The 21370-nt window shown below is 37.9% G+C and overlaps 1 long non-coding RNA gene across 1 annotated transcript in view; it reads right to left on the bottom strand.

Annotated features, from left to right (window-relative positions):
• Nucleotides 1-8263: 8263 nt before the first annotated feature.
• LOC107316319 overlaps nucleotides 8264-21370 on the bottom strand; it is a 29877-nt gene continuing 16770 nt past the window's right edge. The window contains exons 4-5 of the long non-coding RNA XR_001556287.1: nucleotides 16680-16814; nucleotides 8264-8370 (exon numbers count right to left, since the gene is read on the bottom strand). This is a non-coding gene — a long non-coding RNA (uncharacterized LOC107316319). The remainder of the gene's footprint in view (nucleotides 8371-16679; nucleotides 16815-21370) is intronic.

Here is a 21370-nt window from a genome sequence, read left to right on the forward strand (position 1 = left end):
CAGAAATGTGTTTCAGCTAGGTAGATAACCATATGCATGGATGAGTCGAGTAATTACTGAAAGTGGAACTTCTAGGCATAACAAAAAGCCTGACCTCACTACGGACATAGACATGTACAGGGAATGTACTCCTTACCGTATGAGATACATACAGTGATGAGAGAAGAGAAAAAAAGCATTCATTTTTATTTACCTACTCATTTTAAGTTTCTGTAAAGAAGTAGAATAATTTAGGCAATAAAGAGAAGCGTACATTGAAGTGCTCTATAGATCTTTATCCATAGCATAGATATACTGCATGAAAAACTCCCATGATAGCCCCGTTCTCAGATGATGAGGAGATCGAAAGAAAGAAAAACAGACCTAAAGTCTTCACTTAGACAGGAATTGCAATCATTTAAAGGGACAGTGGTAAATAGGGGAAAACATTTGTTTAAATTTTCACTGGGGGGATTACACAACTCAACTTGACTGATCCAGATCACATCATCAGATCACACATAAAACTCCGCAGCTCAGATCTATTGGTTCTTGCTTTGTCATTTGACAGCCATTCAACAAAATCCTTTCCCTGAAGGACAGCCTGAGATAATCTGTAATGAGCTTAATGAAAAAATGCATAGAATAGAGCTACAGAGAACAGAATGTTTAGAATATATTTAAATTTCTGTCTAGCACTTACAAAGCCACATATTTTCCTTCGATGTATCTGGTTTCGAGATGGGACTCAGATAGCTCAGGAATGGTTATACAAAGGATATTTCCCCGACTCTAGCTAACATGGAATTTAATAACAATCAGTTCTTTGACAAAATTAATTTCATTGCTTCTTCAACCTTCATTATTGCTATACTTTTCCTGTCATGATGGAGGACCAGATTACCTCCCTAAAAAGCATGCTGCTGGCTAATACAGAATGGAAAGTATTCACGAGCTGAATTACCAATTGATTAATTAATGCCAAACTCAAAATGCCCCCCACGTGTTTAAAATGTGCATCGGATGTGACAGTGGGTAGCTGATGTTTCACATCAACAGAAAATAATAATAATAATAATGAGGAAGAAATATCTACATCAGTGGGAAGAACAACAATCATCCCTCCAGAAACCTAATGGTTAAAAATCACTGAGCTGTATTCGTTTGTCTAGTTTGTCTGCAAATTTATTTTACTCCAATTGAAAAACCAAAATACTTAAAATAAGTAAAATGAGAAGGATGCTACTGGTTTTGATGAGACTTGATTTACAAAAGAGATTCCAAACATTGACTCAGTAATCTACCTATTAATCAGGGAGAAGTGATACTTGTACTTCCCATGTAGTGGCTTAAAACTCTCCTTTACTCTTGTACTAGACCAGTAGAGTGGCAATATGCACTTTGGTGAAAAGTTTCATCCTCTTAATGCTTTCCTGGTTGTTTAAATAAAATTAGAGTTTAGATACATATAGTTCCTTAAACAAGTAGAATACATAATTTTGGCTACAGTTATGCCATGCTGCTGATAAGATCAAGCAAGAAGCCTCTTCTTATGACTCCTGAATTTATTTACTTAGGTTTAAAATAATATATGATGCTTATCTAACACCTTAGGCACCATAACGCACCATTAATATTACAATAAGGTCTCAACAGTATTAAACTAATCACTCAGTCCGACAGCCTCCTACAGAGAAACCTTCGCATTCTTTCCTTGTGGGAAGAAAACCCTCAATCCTGCCTGCAAAACATTCTCTAAGAAAGTCTGAAGTCACTTGAGCCAAAAATAAATCAAAGTATGGAAAGAAAGTAACTTGAGAAACTGGAACTTTTACAGAAATGACTTGCTACGTTCTTCCCTGCTTTTTAACAAGAGGAGTGCTTCGGGATCCCAGCCTACTGTTTAATAATGGCTTTTTCCTTTGATTTAGTGACCTGGACATATCTCCTTCAAGACAGCTTGCTGAGATAACTGGACAAATGGCACGAATTGCCTTGGCTTTAATCATCTCCTCAGTTGTGAGCATTTGCGTAAGTATGTCTTTTGTTGGAATGTAGGTTTCTTCTTATGTTTCAGTCATACAGCATGGGGGCTGGACCAACACTCTGCATGATCACGTGCATCGTTAAAGCCAGTATATATTTTGGATAAAATTATTATTTGGATTTTCATTATACAAATCAATCAAAGTCAAGTCATTTTGTGGGTATTGAATCACAGCTCTTAGTTACACATCTATGTTGCTGATTTTCTGAAAAGACAAAAAATGCAGTGAAAGATTAAAAGAAGTTCCTACACAAATTTATCAAATCCTTGGATAACTTGCTACTATGAGGAGAACATGAAAGAACGTGCTCACTTGTTTCAGTGGTCTATGTATACAGGGACTTGTACTCTCATCACTAATAAAAACATTCAGCATGTAAGATCAGTCTGTGTATTTGACTGCTCTAGTTGTTAAGACTGCATGTTTTTATTATTAATATTATTTATTTATCTTTACAGGGAAAGCAGAGCTGGCTTCACTTGGTTCGTCATATGCATCTTCTTTAATGACATTTGTTACTTCTATGTGAATCTATCATTTTACTTGAAATGACTTGAAATTTGCCACAACAAAAAGTTACACTGTAAGGATATACAGCTTATCCTTCTTTTTTTTCTTAATTTGCTACCTTAAGCAATGCTCCACTGTAATCAGAAGAGCACATGTGATGCTTTTCATCACTAAACCTAAACACTCTATTTACTACAGAACTTGTTGCCAACATTGACTTCACGGGTGAGGTTTTCCTCCACTATACCCATTTTCCAATTAATTGAATCAGATGAACACAACAGGGAAATCTATAAAACCTATGACTAAAGCAGGATTAGATTTCATTTGTGTTCCCTTAAACTTGTCATCAGACTGCACTGCCCTTTGGGAACAGTTTTAAAAGCTGCAGTCGTGAAGATAGTACAGAATTTGGGCTGCTGACAAGCAGGGCTTTCATTAAGGAATGCCTTCAGTCACACGGAACCTTGCATCTTTCCTGAATAGTGCTTTGGACCTCATTCAGGTGGAGAGGAAAGCAGGCTGAGTTTCCAGTATTGTCCACATGAAAGAGGACCAGAGAAAATCCAGAAAGAAACAGTGCTCTGGCTCCTTTTGACCCAAACAAGGAGGATGCAGATCATGGGATCCACAGGGTGGTGCTGACATTACATTCCTGATACTTGCATTCTTTGATTCCTTTAGAGGCTGTCTTCTCTTGGCATTGGCTGAGCCAGAGCTGTTTTGTTAATCATAATCATCACTAATTTCTTTTCCTGCTGATAGCTGCATGGTAGTTTTGCTGCTGTCATTCTATAGTAATGAAATGTCATTGCAGGTGGTCAAAATGCTACCAAGTTAAACAGTTGGGAACAAACTGTCTTCCCAGTTGCAGCAGTTCGATGGCATGGATTAATTTCAGAGGTGATGCCTCTGTTTTCTCAGAGTGGTTTCCTTTCACTCTTTTTCAAAGGGTATCACATCAGTGGTCTATTCGATCTCACTAGCTTGGTCTTTCTGTGGAGAGCGGGTTTACACCTGTGCCACACTTGGCTCATCACTCCTTGCTAACTCAGTCTTTTCCAGTCCCTGAAACCCCTCTTCACAGGGTATGAAAGCAACCCAGCCTGCTGAGGCAACCTGGCCTGCTATGCCCCACAAATGGGTGAGAGAACAAACTTTGCACACCTTCCCCACCTCACGTGAATGAAGAGAGTAGAAGAGCTATACCCTATGTCACATATTATCTCCTCTTGCACTAGAGCCCTGATCTGCACTGAGTCCAACAGCTCCTTTCAGTTAACAGATGAAGTCAAGGAAACCACAGCCTATTCATGGAAAGTTCAAGTATAAAAAGGAATAAAGAGGGAAGAAAAAAAAAAAAAATCCAACCCAAAACTATGTCATAGAATTGTAAAGCAACAATTACAGCCCTAATACTAATTACCTCACCTCACATGATTTCCCGAGGTACTTAACTTCTGAAGGATTCTTACATTTTGAATACAACATTTAATGGGAAAAATTCACTATGCTGCTTTTGTAGTAGCCACCACAGCCTGGAATTTTTTCAAGTGAATTTCAAGTGTCGGTTCACCACATCCACTGTGGGAATAATATACCAGGGGACATCATTTCGTCAGCAATATTGCTCACTGGCTTCTGAACAGAGTGAACACGCTTCTAATGGTGCTATAGAAACCTCCCGGGCCATTTTATGGAGTCATTGCACTCAATCTATGCTTAGAAAAATATTGCTCTCTTGCAAAGCAAATAAAACCAGGAAAAAAAGCTTATAGTGAGACCATATATCTTTTTTTCCAATTTTCTATGCAGATCAATACAAACTGTTCATGTTGATTGAATGTTATAATTCTTTGCCCAGTTCACATCAAAAGCATAAAACTTAATACACCGAAAGTCACCCAATTTGGCTTTAAATGTCAAACTTTCTTCTTTTGTAGTGCGTTAATTAATCATGCCGTCTACTTGGTAGATAGGAACCATCATTTACATTCCCATTTGCACAATCCGTGAGAGCTTGTTAGATGAATTCACATTTTATAACTTCCCCAAGGTTTCATACTGATGGCAGCAGAGCTTGATAGTTTGCTTCCTATATCCTTCTTAGGTCAAAGGACTACAGTCCTCATAGGAAATGTATTCCGCAAGCTGAATTATACAATGTTATGGAATAACTGCTGTATTATCCACAGAATATAATAAGTAGCCTCTTCTAAATATTGATGAAACACTTTTATACTATAATGAAGGGCCAGCACTCCCCTCCTCTTTTTCTTTCTTTCAGTACTTAGAAGAGCAAATTAACATGTAACAATAGGAAACACTAATAGGCAAAGCGGAGCCTAACCTGGAGAAGAAATGGGGCTAGAAGATCTCTTGAATCTTCTTCTAGACACTTTCTCTGTAATTATTTTCTACATCATAGAATCAAACCTCATCCTTAAGTTTTCAAAAGAAGACAAGTAGACATTACTGAGTAGCTGAATGAGATGCACTGAGTAAACACACTACTGATGACAAAGTGCCCAACCAAACATTCAGTGGTTCCAATGTGCTAAACGCGACTCTTAAGGTTTTCTGGGTTTGCAATATCTTCCCTTTTGTGTCCAAGTAAAGGAAAGAAGCTTCCCTCTCTACAGCACTCATCAAATCACTGTATGTGAGGGACTGGCATCTGCTTCATGATGGGATGTTCCCTAAGTTGAACATGAAATAGCTTACTTTCAAAACTCAAATAAAAAGCTCTCTTCTTTCAGGAGACCGCTTTGATCTCTCTGGGATGGAGTATTGCAGCAGCACTTCAGGAAAGCCCTTCTCCAATAAAAATCTTAGTTAAAAGCCTCTATTAAAAGCTTTCAGGGAGAAAACAACCTTGTGTGGCCCCCCTGAAGCCTGATAAAACACACCAGAGTGATTCGCAGCACAGGGACGCACGAGCTCCATGGTGGATGTTAATTGTCCTCATGGCAAAGTCTCTTCCTCTATTTTATTTTTGCATGATGAACATTTTATGGGCAATGAACCACAGGAAATAACTGCTACTGGTTATAATGAAAACACTGAAACCTCCTAAATTATAGCATCAGGCAGGAGCAGCACTGATGTAATTACTATGTTAATGATCATGTAATATTTAAGTACTCCTGTGTGATTTTCTAGTATTTTTTAGTACTCATCTCTAATGTCCTGTGGAGGGTTTAAGAGTTGTTGCCATTTCCCTGCTGGGTTCCCTTGCAGAGAGTTTGATGGTTTCTGATAGCCCTGGTTAGGTCTCACAGCAGGGGCCAGAGCTCCCATTGCTCCCACTGCCACGCTGCTTTTCTTCTTGTGCACTGCATTGCGGAGTTGGTCACAATCCCCTCTTACAGCCCCTTCACTGTAAGAGGCTAAAGAGATGCCTGTGTCCTGATTAGGTTAGGTATTGTCATAGGAGACTGTCATTAATCCCATCTGAGACCTCTTACATTGAAGGCATGCCTGGGAGGCAAAAGGCAAGGAATAAACAAGACCAATTTTGAGATGAAATCACTGCAGCCACACCCCCACGCTCCTGAACTTCTGCTACACTACATGCAATTCTTCACCTACCTTTTGAAAACTACCAGCAGCTATTTTTTAATGACGAGTATTAATGTATCTAGATAGATCTTTTGAGATGGGAAAAAAGGAGCACAATCGTGATTTGAATCTGACTGCTTTTTCTCCAGCACACCTGTCAAAGAGCTACCTTAACCATAACTGCCCATCACCTGACTACTGTGAGCTGGAGGCTAAAAGTTAGTTATTTGGAAAAAAATTACACAGATATTACTAACATTATTTTTTTTTATTTTTTCTTTTTTTGTATTCCATAGACACACTTGTGAAGATGGAGGGCTGCAGATGTTTTATCCTGTTCCACTTTTTTTTCCCACATGTTTTATTTAAAGAAATTCTGCCTGTGATGTAATGACACAGTAATAAGATCAGGAAATCATGACGGTGAATCTACAATTAGACCACATATTAAGGAATTTTACTTCTAAATCTTTTTAAGTGTTGTAAACTTCTAGACCTGAATCTAACTATATTTTACTGCTGCTTATGGCTAGAACCATAACATATGTGCTGAGGTTGCTAAGGTAGATAACAAGCACTTGGAAGGGACCCCAGGGATCATTAGGTTTCAACCTGCTGCCACAGGCAGGGCCATTAACCTCAGATCTGGTACCAGACCAGGTTGCCCAGGGCCCCATCCAACCTCATCTTAACACCTCCAGGGACTGAAAGTCCACAATCTCTCAGTGCAGCCTGTTCCATCACTTCACCACCCTCTCTGTGATGAACCTCACTGCTTCTTTCCGTCTAATCTTTCTCTCCTTCAACTTTGAACCATTCCCCCTTGTCCTGTCACTGTCAACCCTAATAAAAAGTCAATTCCTCTCCTGTTTATAATCCCCTTTTAAATACTGGCTGCAATGAGGTTTCCTCACACCCAGCTCTTCACCAGGCTGAAGAAGCCCAGCTCCCTCAGCCCATCTTCATGGGTGAGGTGCTCCAGTCCTCAGATCCTCTTTGTGGCCCTCCTCTGGACCCTCTCTCCAACATCTTTCATCACGCTCCACACATTTCCTGTACTGGGGGCTACAAACTGGCTACAACTTTTATTATTATTATTTTTATATATATATACCTTAGTCTCCCAACAAAGAGATTGAGTAAATTATGAGTGCTATGATTTACAATTGCTTTTCTAGTTTGAAGGAACAAGCTACAGCCCTGTGAATGAGCCTGAATGGCAGAGCCTGAATGACAGAGCCTGATACTCTTGATTCTGGTAAAGCATTGAACAAACCAGCAATCTTTTGCCTTCTACAGAGGAAAAAAAAACATGGATAGAAATAGTACAGAGCAAACTGGATCGAGGATACAATTTATTAAAGAGTCTGCATACTCAGGTTTCACAGTTTGTTACTTACAAAGCTGACAGCAAGACAAGAGATGTTAAGGATGGAACCGATAGCCCACCCCTAGGCTGAGCAGTCTAGAAAGGTTTATGGCTAATTAATATTAACTGGAAGTACATGTGGCAAGCTGCCCTGTAGCGTTTTTCTCCTTGTTCCTCATCTACAGCTCTTCTGTCCCCATTGGATCCAATGATAGCATTTAGCCACTGTGGAGGCAGTAAAGTACACAGCCTACTCTGAGATCAAGGAGGATCAAGGAGAAAGTCTCCCCAGGAGACTGAGAAGCACAACGTAGAGAAAAAGCAACAGAAACACAGTGTGAGAATGTTCATAACATTAACACCAATGTGAAAAAGAGAGGAAGAAAGAATCAATAATAATGACAAGTAGTTTTGAAATTTAAGATCAGGAAGAGTTGAACTGATTGGTTTAGGGACTTAGTGAGAAAATAACCTAACACATTTTCTTAATGGCACATACCTGTGAAAGACTGTAAATCTTTACCTTAATAGTTCAGCAAGAAGGATCACTATGTGCTTAAGCCATAGAGAAGCCAGGAACCCTAAGTCAGACTTCTACTTTTCCTGCTCGAGCTCAACAGCTGAGCAGCTCTACCACATCACACTATTTATAGTCTGAATTTGCTTGAAGAGTACTCTCTTAACATCCATATGTTTTTCTACAGCTGCACCTTTTTTTTAACCACGGTCCTTATGTGTCTTTGACCAAACAGAATTCAGCTAGACAACCGACAAGCCACATAAACCCACAAACATACCTTTTCTGATGATTTGCTTCATGAATGTCAGGTTCGTAGCTTGGAAGGAATTTCTGATGTGTGATATTTGCTGCTTCTGTCCTCTGCAGGCCAACACGAGCACATTCTGAAGGAATAAGTAACCCCAAAGAACAGGTGAGCAGCACACCAAAACACAACCAAGATACCTGTTATATTTATTTCTGACCAAGAAAAGTAGATTGAGGGCAATTCTAAACACATGAAGACAGAATTTTGCATTTTAGCAGTGTTCAGGAGGGCCATAAGGCTCTTTCACGTGATATTTAATAATAGCACTTAAGTACTTTTAAAGAAGCATCACAATTAGATGCATCTCCTTGAACCTTCCAAATAAATAATTGGTGCTAACGCAAAGAAAAACAACTTCTCATTCATGTTTTTACATTCATCAGCTGAGACTAAAACACAATTCAAGTAAAGACACAATAATGAAGCATGAGAGGTACATGAAATCCTTTGGATGAAGTGCTGCAGTTTGTACTTCTGCAAGGGGGACAGAGTTGTATTGACTGAATGGAAGCTTTGACTGTATATGAACTGCAGGACTTGTCTCAAAACTAGCATGAAAAACTGCTAACAGAAAGCGTGCATGATATTGAAGCTGAGTTTGAAACCAGACATTTTGTGAGTTGTGTATTACTTGGACTTTAAGCCATAAACTTTCATTACCTCTGCATATTTTTCTTCCGCAGATGATCTTTAATTGTCTTTTTAATCCATGTACTTCCAAAAACCTTCATAGGAACTAAGGTAACTCTTAAGATCCTGCTGTTTCTCATAGTCTCATGGTCTCGTGTGGGTTGGAAGGGACCTTAGAGATCATCGATCCAACCCCCGGGATTCGAGCCTCCTGTGTAGCAGAGCGGCACTTCTACCACTTGCGCCACAGGGGGGATTCGAACCCCGGCTCCGGTGTTGCAAGGCAGCATTCCTACCACTGCACCACCAGGGCACACTAATCTGTTAATCTCCCTTCTTTTCTCTTACTGTGACCTCGTTCTTAAATCAAAGTACCACTCCACTCTAAAAAAATAAAAGTATGTTAAAATCTCTAAAATCAAAGAAAATCTGTTTAAAGTATGGAAATACTGTGCTCAGTGGACTTAGAAGAGAGACTTGTAAAATTTGTCCTCTTAAGATGCACAGAATTTATTTCCAACATCTAATTTTGCTCATTTTAAAGAAAAAGAATTAGCACCTCGCCTATTCTGTGAAGTACTCATCTTTAAAACTGATGGTGACTGGGCAAAATATATTTATTTCTACCATTAACTTAGAAAGCATTTTTGCTAAATTAAGAAATATTTCCATTCACAATGCAATGTTGTTATGCAAAAATGAACAAACAAGCAAACAAAAAAAACCCCAATGAATAATCTTACATATTTTTCTAAATGCATGTTCTGCTCTAAAACTATGAAGAACGTATTGAACACAAACACGTTCATATCAGCTGCAAACACGTCTACACTAAATGAATTTTAACTATAGCATTTTGACATAGCTGAGGAAGTTACAATGATCAGAACAACACATGGCAGTACTTCTGTGACATTTCACTTCAAGATTTGTACTAAAGAACTTCACTGACTAGATGTGATGTCTTTCTATCTATTAATCCACAATGAATCTTCCTCTCACAAACAGTTACACCATCCCAAATATTTTTATTTGGTCAGTATCAGACATAGGAGCTATAGATTTTCTTCTTCCACACCCCTTCTGTGCCACTAAGATGGTGCTCCGACATAGTCTACTTCAGTGGTCTGCAAGCATTAACTTTTCAGCCTTAAAGCACAAATATGTTTTCCACTAAAGCTGAAGTGACAAAAATACACATGTACCATTAGATTATTCATGTGAGACTTAAGGCTAACAATCTGAACCTGAAAAAAGTACTCAATCCCTTTTAAAAATTACTACTTGGAGTTAAGCGATAGTCCTTGAAATATTCAAATACTTTTGAGACTCGGGCCCTGAATTACCACTTTGAAAAAAGGAATTACTCTTTTTCTTCAGATAATGTTGTTTAGGAGTTTAGGCTGCCTCACTGCGTCTCCCAAGTGGAGCTTGCACTTGCTATTTAAATTAGTGTTTTTGAGCTTGTTACGTGGAGTGGCATTCAAGCTCTCTCAGCCTGGAGCTCTACAAGGTGAATGACTTGCACAAGGACTTCATGGCATTCTTTTCAATTTAGCTTCAATCTCCCTCAAGCCTTAAAAACATCACATTTGCTATAACAAGAGTTTAGCCTTTAACATGCAAAGCTCACAAGCCCTCAGTCTTCAAAAGGCCAATTTAACAGGAACAAGAAGAAACATAACAGAAAGTTGTCATGTTAAACTTGCAAGGATACTGCATAGTTAACAGCAACTCTTGGTTTCCTCCAAACACAACACTGGAAACTTTTATCTTAAAACTAACTTCTAAGCATAGGAACATATGGATACAGATAAATTTAAGACTGAGTCCTGCTATAGTTTGCTAAACTCCAGAAAAACTTAACGAAGGAGACTTGGACTTTTTAACTAAGAAGAGACTTGGAGATACTCTCTGGGGAAGAAAGGCACCAACCTGGCTGAGAACTTGAACTGCATCCATTGTTCATGCATCCTCTTTGCATTGCTGGCTTGAGACCTGCCCTAATCAGTTTCACTTCAAGGTTATGGGAAATATCCAGCCACTATTCTCAACTAGAACAGTTAGTAATAGCTTCGTTAGTAACTAACTAACATGAATCTCAAAGCACATCTTGAATATCTGCATGCCCACTGTTCAATAACAAAGAAGAAACAAAGGCTGCAGAGCTGTAGCAACCTGTGGTTACACAGTTTGCCAGCTGTGCCATAGTCTGGTTCAGCAGTTTCCTTGTCAGCCATCTTGTCTTACACTAGGCCACTGCTTATAGTAAACGTTAATTCTTCTTTTTGTTAAGGACATTATGTTGGTGTTCCTTAAATAAGATGCTCTGTTAGCGTGCTATGCTGCACAACAGAACTAGCTGTTGCTTTTAAGCCTGAAGTGTGCGCAGCAGGTCTAAAGATAGTAACTCCAGATATTTGGTCAAATCCCACAAGTTAATGTGTTGACAGCAAGTTTGTTAAAGTTAAGTAGTACAATAACTTGCAGAGAGTTTCTGTTCAGTTAGGCATAACTATCCATCATTTGACAGAACTTGCAGGGCTTGCCATAGCACAGCTGTGTAAGTACTAACCAACTCTATTAACACAGTTAGTCATGAACAGTGCTTGGTTAAGTTAAATTCAATATTCCATAAGGAAAAGCTTTAAAGTAGTCTTAACAAAATGGATAAGAGAACATAGACCACTGGATTTCAACAAAAAAAGCACATGACTGACTCACCAAGGACAGTTGTAACGAACTATACATGCTACTGCCTTTGCTTGGTGAGAAGAAATAAGCTGTGGGCTTCTGCAGAACTGAAACATATCTCATGAGATTCTACATGTTAAGCTGAAGAACATCACAAGAATACAAGAAAGGTAACCACACAGATAATGGAAAGCTAACGATAATTCATATAAAGTGGGAATAATCATGATGCAGAGCAGTTATTAGTAAAGGGGTTGACCTTGCATTCTATTTCAGCCAATATTCTCATTAATTAAGTGACAAACTCAAAGCATAATATTGAAACTGATTGTGATACAAAACTGAACATCTTCAACGCATAAATAAGCATCAGAAGAATAGGAGATGCACTTAAGGATTTAGATGATAATAAAGACACTGTTTTTTTTACAAAAATCCTAAATTCAGCAGAGGTAAAGCCTCATTCAGGACTGCCTTAATTGATTTTGTATTGGGTTTGCACTACTACAAGGCCTGAGAACCACAAACTCCTAAGAAATCTTAGGATGGAGTTCTAGAAGCATTAGCTCTTATTTTAAAGGTCATGTTTGTAATGATTTTTGTGGATCTATAAGTACAAGCTACAGCTGTAAGCATTAGCATGGATTTCCTAGAAATCAGGTGCAACATTAGAGCACTGGATCAGCAATCAAGGTTGAACAGCTAAAACATATCTTAGCAAATGCTTGACTCAGAGCAACTATTTTGATTCTTAAAACTCAGTGTGTTTGTGGGTTTACCACGCACTTAAGATAATATGACTCTACCCCAGCAAGCATTTTCTAAGAGGCATAAAAGCCCTACAGCCTAACACTAAGCCTACGAAGTAGTTTGAGTGTTCCATCTTCTTTATGCTAAGTTCAACCAGCAGACCTGCCATCTACAAAAGATCTGAACCACCGTTCTGCTCTCCTTACTGTCCTTTTCAGCATATCAGGCAATCAGGTTTGGGTCCAGCTGGAGATGTGAAAATTCTTGCTCTCTAGTGGTGCACCAACTGGCAAAAAAAGATACGGACTGTACAATAATGTTAACATTCATATATTATTAAAATATTATATCATTATAAACAAAACATTAAAGGCTTTGTAATAAACCTGATCCTTTGTAATAACCTAATAACCTGAATCTTTGTAATAAACTCCGTCCCTTTCATTTGTGGGTACTACAGAAGAGCGTGATCCACAAAGAGTCAAGGAAACAAAAGCTCAGAGAAACATTTTAAGACAGGTCTTAAAGAATTATTATGTGTCTGTGTCTACTCATGCTGTCAGAGTCTGAGCTAAAGGCCAGAGCTCATTAAAATATTTTTAGACTGCTGCAAGAATAAGAGCAGAAAAGAACAGCTACTTCAAGCTTTCCACTTAAACCAATGCTTTGAGAATTTTCTGCATTATTTCCGTTAACTCTCTCAAGTTCAATCGGTTATGTCTAATATATTGGAAGGTTGGTAAGGGATCTAATATAAAAACAGGCTATTGATCAGGCACGTGACTTGTAATAAAAATCTGCAATGATTTGAGCAGCAATAATAGTTCCTAAGAGAAATGCCCCATAGATAATATGAGTGATTTCTAGTATTTTACACCCCCTGTGGGAGGATGGACATATATTGCTGGAATTTGCTGCGTAATGATTCACAAACAAGGCAGTTCATCATCCCAAATAAATTCTTGTCAGTCTTTCCAGGACCAAGACTATATGTGATTAAACTTAAGTAAAAATGTGAGTATATATTACTCCTATTCTCTCAAAGAATCCTGTCAGAGCTCATCAATATAATTTTTCCATTTTTTTAATACTTTCTTCATTCATATTCCCCATCATTAAAACCCACAAAAATACTTAAGGAGACTGCCCTGGTGAACTGGGAAAGCAATGGATGCTTCTCAAAAAACACATAAATAATTGACTTAAATGCAGATCACAGTTACTGCTCATTCCCCCGGCCGACCCAAATCACCGTCCTTCACTGTATGTGCTCTTTGTTTCATGAGACTACTTCTCTCTCAGGTAGATCCAGATTTCACTGTGACCCTGCTACCCTTCAAATGATGAAGAAATAAAGTAAAAATGGATTGGCTGTAAACTTAACTATTAAATTGGCTATGCTTGTGCTGACAGTGCTGATAAAGTGCCTATGTTTGTGTACACCAAAGCATATGAAATTAATTAACCAAAATTAATTTGAGTTATGTGGTTTTTGATTGGCTGAATAATACCACTATTTGCTTTTTTAGTTACATAAATAGAGGTGAAGGCATTCTAAATTAGTCATATGAGGTCTTCTCTAAAAGTAATGTACTATGAGGTGGCAGGTAGTACATTCCCATGTGGCAATGGTGACCTGAAAGACAAGCCATGTTCCAGACAGCCTCACAGACTTCCCAAAACATACTTCCCCTTATTCCAAGGAAATAATCGTGGGAGTTACTTTCAGAGTGATATACATACAAGGATCTCAAGAAACAATGGGATACTGACTTCTGAAACTACTTATGGATAAAAATTAATGCAAGTAGGATAACAATGGGTGCATTACCAGCAAAATGACAGAATAAGAGTATAATAAAATAATAAACATTCATAATGGTGCTGATGTTCTTCATACAGAAATATTCCTGAAATACATTACTGGTGCTGTCTTCCCTATTATGGATATTTCTGTGACTGATGCACAGACAAAATTAATTACCCTCCCATTGTGACCCCATAATGCACAGTACCAAACTGGCATCCTAACCCAAATTTATCTGCTCTCTCATATATTACTTACACTCATTTACTGTACATTTAGGACACCTCGCTGTACTGCATTTCACAATGTAACAATCACTTTTTAACATGTTCTGGTAAAATTTGCATGTGTAATTATATATATATATGCATATATATATAAACACACAGTCAGTCATACCTACTTATATATATAGGCTGAAAAAAATAAATGCAAAGTTAAACTGTTAACTAAGAAATTCATATGGTTATTTCCCATACTGTACTCTGACCCCCAAATGACAGTTCCTTCCACAACTCACAACTGGAGAGCAGCACAAATGTATCAGAACATGCAATTTTTATTCTATTTTCCACAGTGCTTTTACATAATTTCAGACTTCACCTTAATGAAAATAAAACCTCCTAAGCAGGGCAATACACTCAAGTTCATGTGATTTTCACTAAAAGCTGGATCATGCTGTTTCAGCCCAGCTCACACTGAAGTAGCTGGAATGCAGAGGGACCCTCAGGGGCTGGAGAGACCCAGAAAAGCATGTGATGAACACGTTACTACATTGCTCTGCCCACAGGAGACTAGAGCCTGACACTGAATGCATTGCAATGTGAGGAATTGGGCAACTGTCCCTGCAACAAAGCTTGGGTGCTCCGAAGTGTCAGCTCACACATTAGGAGACACTTGGAAATTATTTTAGCTATTAGATAAGCGCCAGGAGATGGAGCTCCAGACTACTCAGCATAGTTTCATTGCTCCACTACCCAGAAATATGATTTCTGCAAGGTGAAATGTTTCCTTCTTTTCAGCTTATCATTTACAGGATTTGAGTCAGCTCTGTTCTTATGAGAACAAACTTCTCCTTCTTTGAAGAACAGTATTAACCCTGAGGAGCAATTGTTAATGTCTTCCTTCACAGGCCTATAGACTATAGACAAAAAATCTGGATAGGGACAAATCAGATACAATTCCAGGTAAGTTCATTTGGAATATTTTTGAGGGGGATAATGCTCGTAGTACACAGTAATTCTATTTTTTGTTTATTCCAAGTTTAAGGAAATGCTCCAAAAAGTAAAATTCCTTGGAAAACTTACGACCAAGTACTTCCATACTAACTCACTTAGGAAAAAGAAATAAGATGACTCTTTATACAGAAGAATAGTAGTTACAGAAGAGAAGAAAACCATCTCAATTCTCTACAGCCTAAGTTTTCCTACACTGATGTTTTGAAAAAGCTGCATTTCAGGTGTTCTAATAATCACTGCTGTAGCAAAAAGTGGTGAGCTTTTCAGTCTGACAAACGGTCACCTGTGGACATCTCAACAGATCACTACTCCATCATGTGAACTGGAATTTCTGCTCTGATAAATCACTTCAAAAGCAAACACCCCCGTAACTTTGAAATGGCTGAGTCGTGGTACAGCCTCCCACCTCACAAGAAGCCTGATTCCATAATTAACCTTATTTTTAATAGGTATTAAAGATTAAAGTGTGTGCACATGCTTTGATCTCTAATGAGGTTTTTGATACTGATCGGGGAGATGGTGTCCAACATCCTGGTGCTGCAGGTTTCTCCTAGCATGAATAAATTACATTGCTATTAAAGTTTCCCCAGTAAAACAGATACATGTTGGGAAGGAAACTTTTAAAAGATACCAAGAGGCTTAAGAGCAAAATTTCTGCTGACTTTGTGTTTAAATATGAATATCCTTCCTTCTGATTTATTGACTTCTCACACATTATATAAGTTGAACAAATAGTAAAATAAAAACCAAATTTTGCATTTATGCTATTATGCCTCACAGATTTGATTTAAATCCTGGAAAAAAATTTACCACAGAAGAGCTTTATGTTAGTCATAAACTTTTGACATAGGAAATATGTGGAATACCAATTATGAGCTGTTCAGAAATATCTCTTGACATTTTTAGAGTGCGATGTGAGAAGGGTTCACCTTTTTCTCCTATTTAATTACGATTTTTCAAATAGGATGCTCCAACTCAATGGGAGTCACTGTAGTTATGCTAGTAAGGAAAGACAATTTAAGGCTTTTACAATGTGGGAAGGAATGAACATGTCTTTGGACTGAAATGGTTATCAGTATTTAGATCAATCACCCTTATGGAAGTTTCTCTGTGGGTATAAAGATATTAAGATATTTACAACCAACATATATCATATTGAATGGATTATATAGAAGGGAGTAAAAACAGGAACGTACTCAACATCCAGACCATAACGCTTCTATTAAATGTCTAACATAGGGTAGCTATTAAATCACAGTGTCTCACCAGGGATTATATCATGAAGTCACGTTGCAAGCGTAGTATTTCTTCTTCATGCTTTTTAATCTGCATTTGCCAATATCCAAAGGAGCCTTCATTTTTGCAAGAAACTTCCCCTTTGTGCTTTGCTTAGATTACCTGCTAATACAAAACAAGAGCGAACAAAACATGAGTTTCCTCATTCTTGAAATTCATTGAGTTAAGAGGTCATTTACACTCCCAGAACTGTGAGAGGGAGCTTGATCATGAAGACACATTGCCATCACAACCCTGTTACCGTAGCAGTCTGAAAAATACTTGGATTAAAATTTTTCATTTACGATATTGACTGACATCACAAACTGTCTGCTGTGTTTTCCAGACAAATAATACCACAGTGGGGGAAAAAATAACAGATATTTCATGCATACAAGTGTAAACTTATAGATTAAACAGTGACCCTGAGCAGACAGAAAACTCTGGAACCCCTACATGTGGGGGGGAGATGAGACACAAAATGCAACTCAGAAATGCCCTAAGGTGAATTAACGTAAGTTCTGCTATGCGGGAGTTTTGTATGGATGCTTTACACATTGACTGCAAAGATGTCAAATAAATAAAACACTGCCATGCCTCTACTTCAGAAATACAACACAGTCATGAACAAAAAAAGGTTTCTCTGGTATGAACGGTTTTAAATACTCCCTCCATTTGGTTCTCGTAAGATAAATCTCTGCATCAAAAAAACCTCAAGTAAGAGAATTCCTGTTTCAGTGTGATAACAGGATCACAGGAGTGCTCTTGTTATTTCTGGAGAAGGAGGGTGGATATTTATAGAATAGACCTAGTAGCAGCCTTTATAAATAATGCTGAAAGGTAGTTAGCACTGCAACTCCCTATTGACAGTCACTCCCAACTTTATGAAACATCTCCCCTTTGTGCTACCATATTAAACCTGAATTTATACCAATGTCAGCATCTTTAAGTATGAAGAAGAATTCTTCCATTTTCTCAATAAGAAGGAAGTGAAAATATAAGCTTGCATGGGTGACTGCTCTAATCAGCTCTGTGCTCCATCTAGATCTAGTCTGAACGGTAGTTTTACAAAGCACTGGACTATGCCAAGGCCTCACAACTTTGTTGTAGGAGAGACTGGATCTGACTTCTTAAAATACATGAACAACCACACATACTGAATGAGCGTAGTACTATGCTATGTAGAAAATTACCCAATTGATACAGAGATTTACTCTTCCCTACATTTCTTACAAGAACTTGTGTTGATTTAGGACACCAAGTTATTACCTATATTATATGAGTTGGTTATGCTACTTGGGGAAAAAAAATGAAAGAATTCAGTAAGAGCCCACAGACATACATTAACCAATGACAGAAGGAGACTGACAAATCAATTTGATCCCTTTTCATTCCTGGAAACATTAAACAGATTTCACCAATTCATTTATTGTTGTTTTTGTACTTTCCATGTATTTGCAGAAGTGCTTAAGACTCCATCCATACTCAGAGGCATTTTGGCCATTCACACATTTAACAAATATTAAGGTCAAAGTTTCAAATTTGGTTTAAATGACCAGCTAAAGTTTCCCTGCTCTGCCTGCCATTCCACTAGTGTCTGTGCTGTTCATTTGAAACTGCTAACAATTGAAACAAGTCTAACACTATTAGAAACCATCCACCCCAGTCTGATCTGTTGCTTTTAACACTCTAAGCTTTGATGATCTATTGGTTATTGCTCATTCTGTGCCCAGTGTCACTCAAATGTATTGGCTTCAATCCATATCAGAAACAGATTATTCATATTATATAACAGAACACCAAGGCTCAGGAGTTATGTTTTCCCATGTTTGTGTGAGATGAAAATGTGCCAACGGACCTATGGTGTCAACCAATTCCTTGTTATGCTGGAAGCTGTATAAATAAAATACAAGTACAGATATAAAGGCGTCATGATCTTGGTTAAATACAAAATACAAAAAGCAAAGAGAAAAAAAACGAAACGTGGAATAACACAAACTTAAGCTTGATTTTACACAGAACTGTGATGCACATACTGACCACAAAAGGCAAACCCAAGATTACTTGGAGCTCAGGAATAGGAAAATAAAGCTTTAATAGCCCAAAGATGATTAACATCTTCACAGCCAGTTCCATTTTTAATTATTTCTAAGGCACTTTTGTCACAAAAGTGACTTGATGAATAAACACGTGCTAGTTTAGACAAGGTGTTTTTAAAAGACCTGGAGCAGGCTGGATGCTGATTTTCAACAATAGTGGAGGACTCAATCAACTTACCTCCTTAGCAACTTGCAGAGTTGCTGCCTGCATCACAGGTGCAAAGACACCTTTGCAAATCTGGCTTAAATCACTTCTTGATTTTGGTTTTCACTTGAGATGAATAGACATAGTATCCGTGTATTTCAGTATACTCCCTCACCTTTTAAACAACTGTTATTATTTTACTATCATTACCAAGTTTTTAAAGTACTTTTCTCTTGCTTCTTCTTCATTTATACTGGTTTTGTTTTCTGATAGTTTTCCTCTTCTCGGGTTCCCCAGATGTCTCCATAATGATCTTAATATATTTAGGATTGATATGTTAAGCCCAGAATGAACTGGGCAGGAGATCTCCTGAGCCCACAGTGCACCTTTTTGCTTGGATAAATGAATAACCAAGTGAGGGGGAAAAAAAAAACAGACCCTCTTCCCAATAAATGGTGTGAGTAGAAATGCAGTCCAACAACAGGAACAAAACATCAGAACTAAATAGTAAGTCCAATCTCTCCCATATGGTCAAAACAGAAAAATCCAGACATGACATTTGATCAATAATCTATTGCCGGTTTCCAGGCAAAGAAACACCCTTTGGCAAACTCAGATAACTTCTGAAGTCAGAATGCACAGCTTCATAAAGTAATATTTCCTGTAAATTATACAGGATATCCTTAATGGTAGGAAGAAAGAATCTGGAATTTAATAACAGCGCTCAGGAAGACTACGTGCTAACTGTTTCAGATTTATTATAGCCAGAGATTAAGCCAAAGGACGAGCCCATCTCTGCTGAGCAACAAGCCACATGCATAAGGCTAACATTAGAAATCACTAATATTTGTTTAGATCAGGTTGTGCACTGGACACACTGAACCCCATGCCTATTGGCGCTGTCTAGTGCATGTGAGACAAAGCTAGTGTTAAATTATCCCTATTAAAATCTTTTCATGTTTATGGATCAGCATTTGTTTAAGAACCTTTCAGGGAATAGCCAATAAGTAAGTGTTAAAAAAAATAAAAATACTCCAGTATTAATGAGCATCAGCCACTCAGAGGACTAAATAATGACTACTCAAATTAGATAATAACTCAGCATAAAAGTAGTGGCTATCAGAATAAGGGGCCCAACAACAGCATCTTCATGTTTATTTTTAATCCAGTTTAAGGGTGTGGACTTGTATACACAAGCTTAGGAGCTTTTTTAATGCATGAGAACAGCAGTTGCATTGTTATTCGACATACCATTAAGCATTAAGTGACCACCTGATGGTTCTGGTTCAGTGGGAAAACTGACCTTTTCTTTATTTCCTTCCTGCTACTGTCACTAAGATATGCCTGCTGAACTCTAAAAGCTTCAACCTTTTATTTCCCTCTAATGAATATACTACTTAGTTGATTAGAATTGTACATAGTTGTTCCACCAGAGCTGACATGACAGAAAAACTGACACAATAGAAAGATGCTATAAAGTAAAGGAAGAAGATTACTTAATCCTACCAGAAGAGTTCAGGTTCTCAAAAGAAAACTCCACCAAGAAGGGATCTCCAGAAAAAGAAGCTTACAGGTGACAGTCAGCCCTTATAAATGGGTTCTAGGACAGGTGCAGCCAGGCACCACCTCTATCAGTCACACAGTTGCCTTCACTTCTGCTCCCAGGGCTGACTGGGTTCTTTCCCCAGGTGCTCCATCAGTGGTTCAGGCTGTGACTCAACAGCACCCATACATACATATATTCCCAAATTCATCTATCTCAACCAAGTATTTTTTAAAAGTCAAGAACTACAAATACATTTGGAAGTGGTTTTACATAAGTCTAATGCTACAAGTCCTGTTCTCTAAAAATGAACAAAATATAGCTTAAATGCCTCTTTGTGGCCAACAGTTTCTCTTAATCCAATTATAACTTCTTTACCTAATGTTACACAGGATTAATTTAGAGATGGCTTTCCAGACTGATCTGAGAAAAAAGCACATTAGATCATTTATGTTATTTCAATAAACACAAGATACATTAAAATAATGACAGCAGCCTGTCAGAAAACCACACAATCAAAGATTTTCAAAGGAGAGGTTGAAATGTCATTTTTAACACACCCAACAGAGAGATTACAGCTTTTGTGGAAGATGAAATTGTATGCTTTTTTGAGACATCCTAATAAAGAATCACTCAGGCACGTTGTAATGGTTTCAAAATTATACGGTAGTTTAATCCTTTGCATTTGTCTTTGTATTATGTAAGTTAGACTTCTATCAACATTTCAATACCATATCTTAGACAACTTATTATCTTCACTTTTCTTTTTCTTAAGAGTAGTGGTATTTGGCATAAAACTCTGCTCTAGAGACACAGCTTGTACTCTGGGGGAAACTAATGATGTTTTGGTTTAAGCTTTAGCTCTAAATCAGCACTGAGGTATTTTTGGGATGCA

Source organism: Coturnix japonica, chromosome 7 (genome assembly GCF_001577835.2).
Source record: "Coturnix japonica isolate 7356 chromosome 7, Coturnix japonica 2.1, whole genome shotgun sequence".
Classification (NCBI taxonomy): Eukaryota; Metazoa; Chordata; class Aves; order Galliformes; family Phasianidae; genus Coturnix; species Coturnix japonica.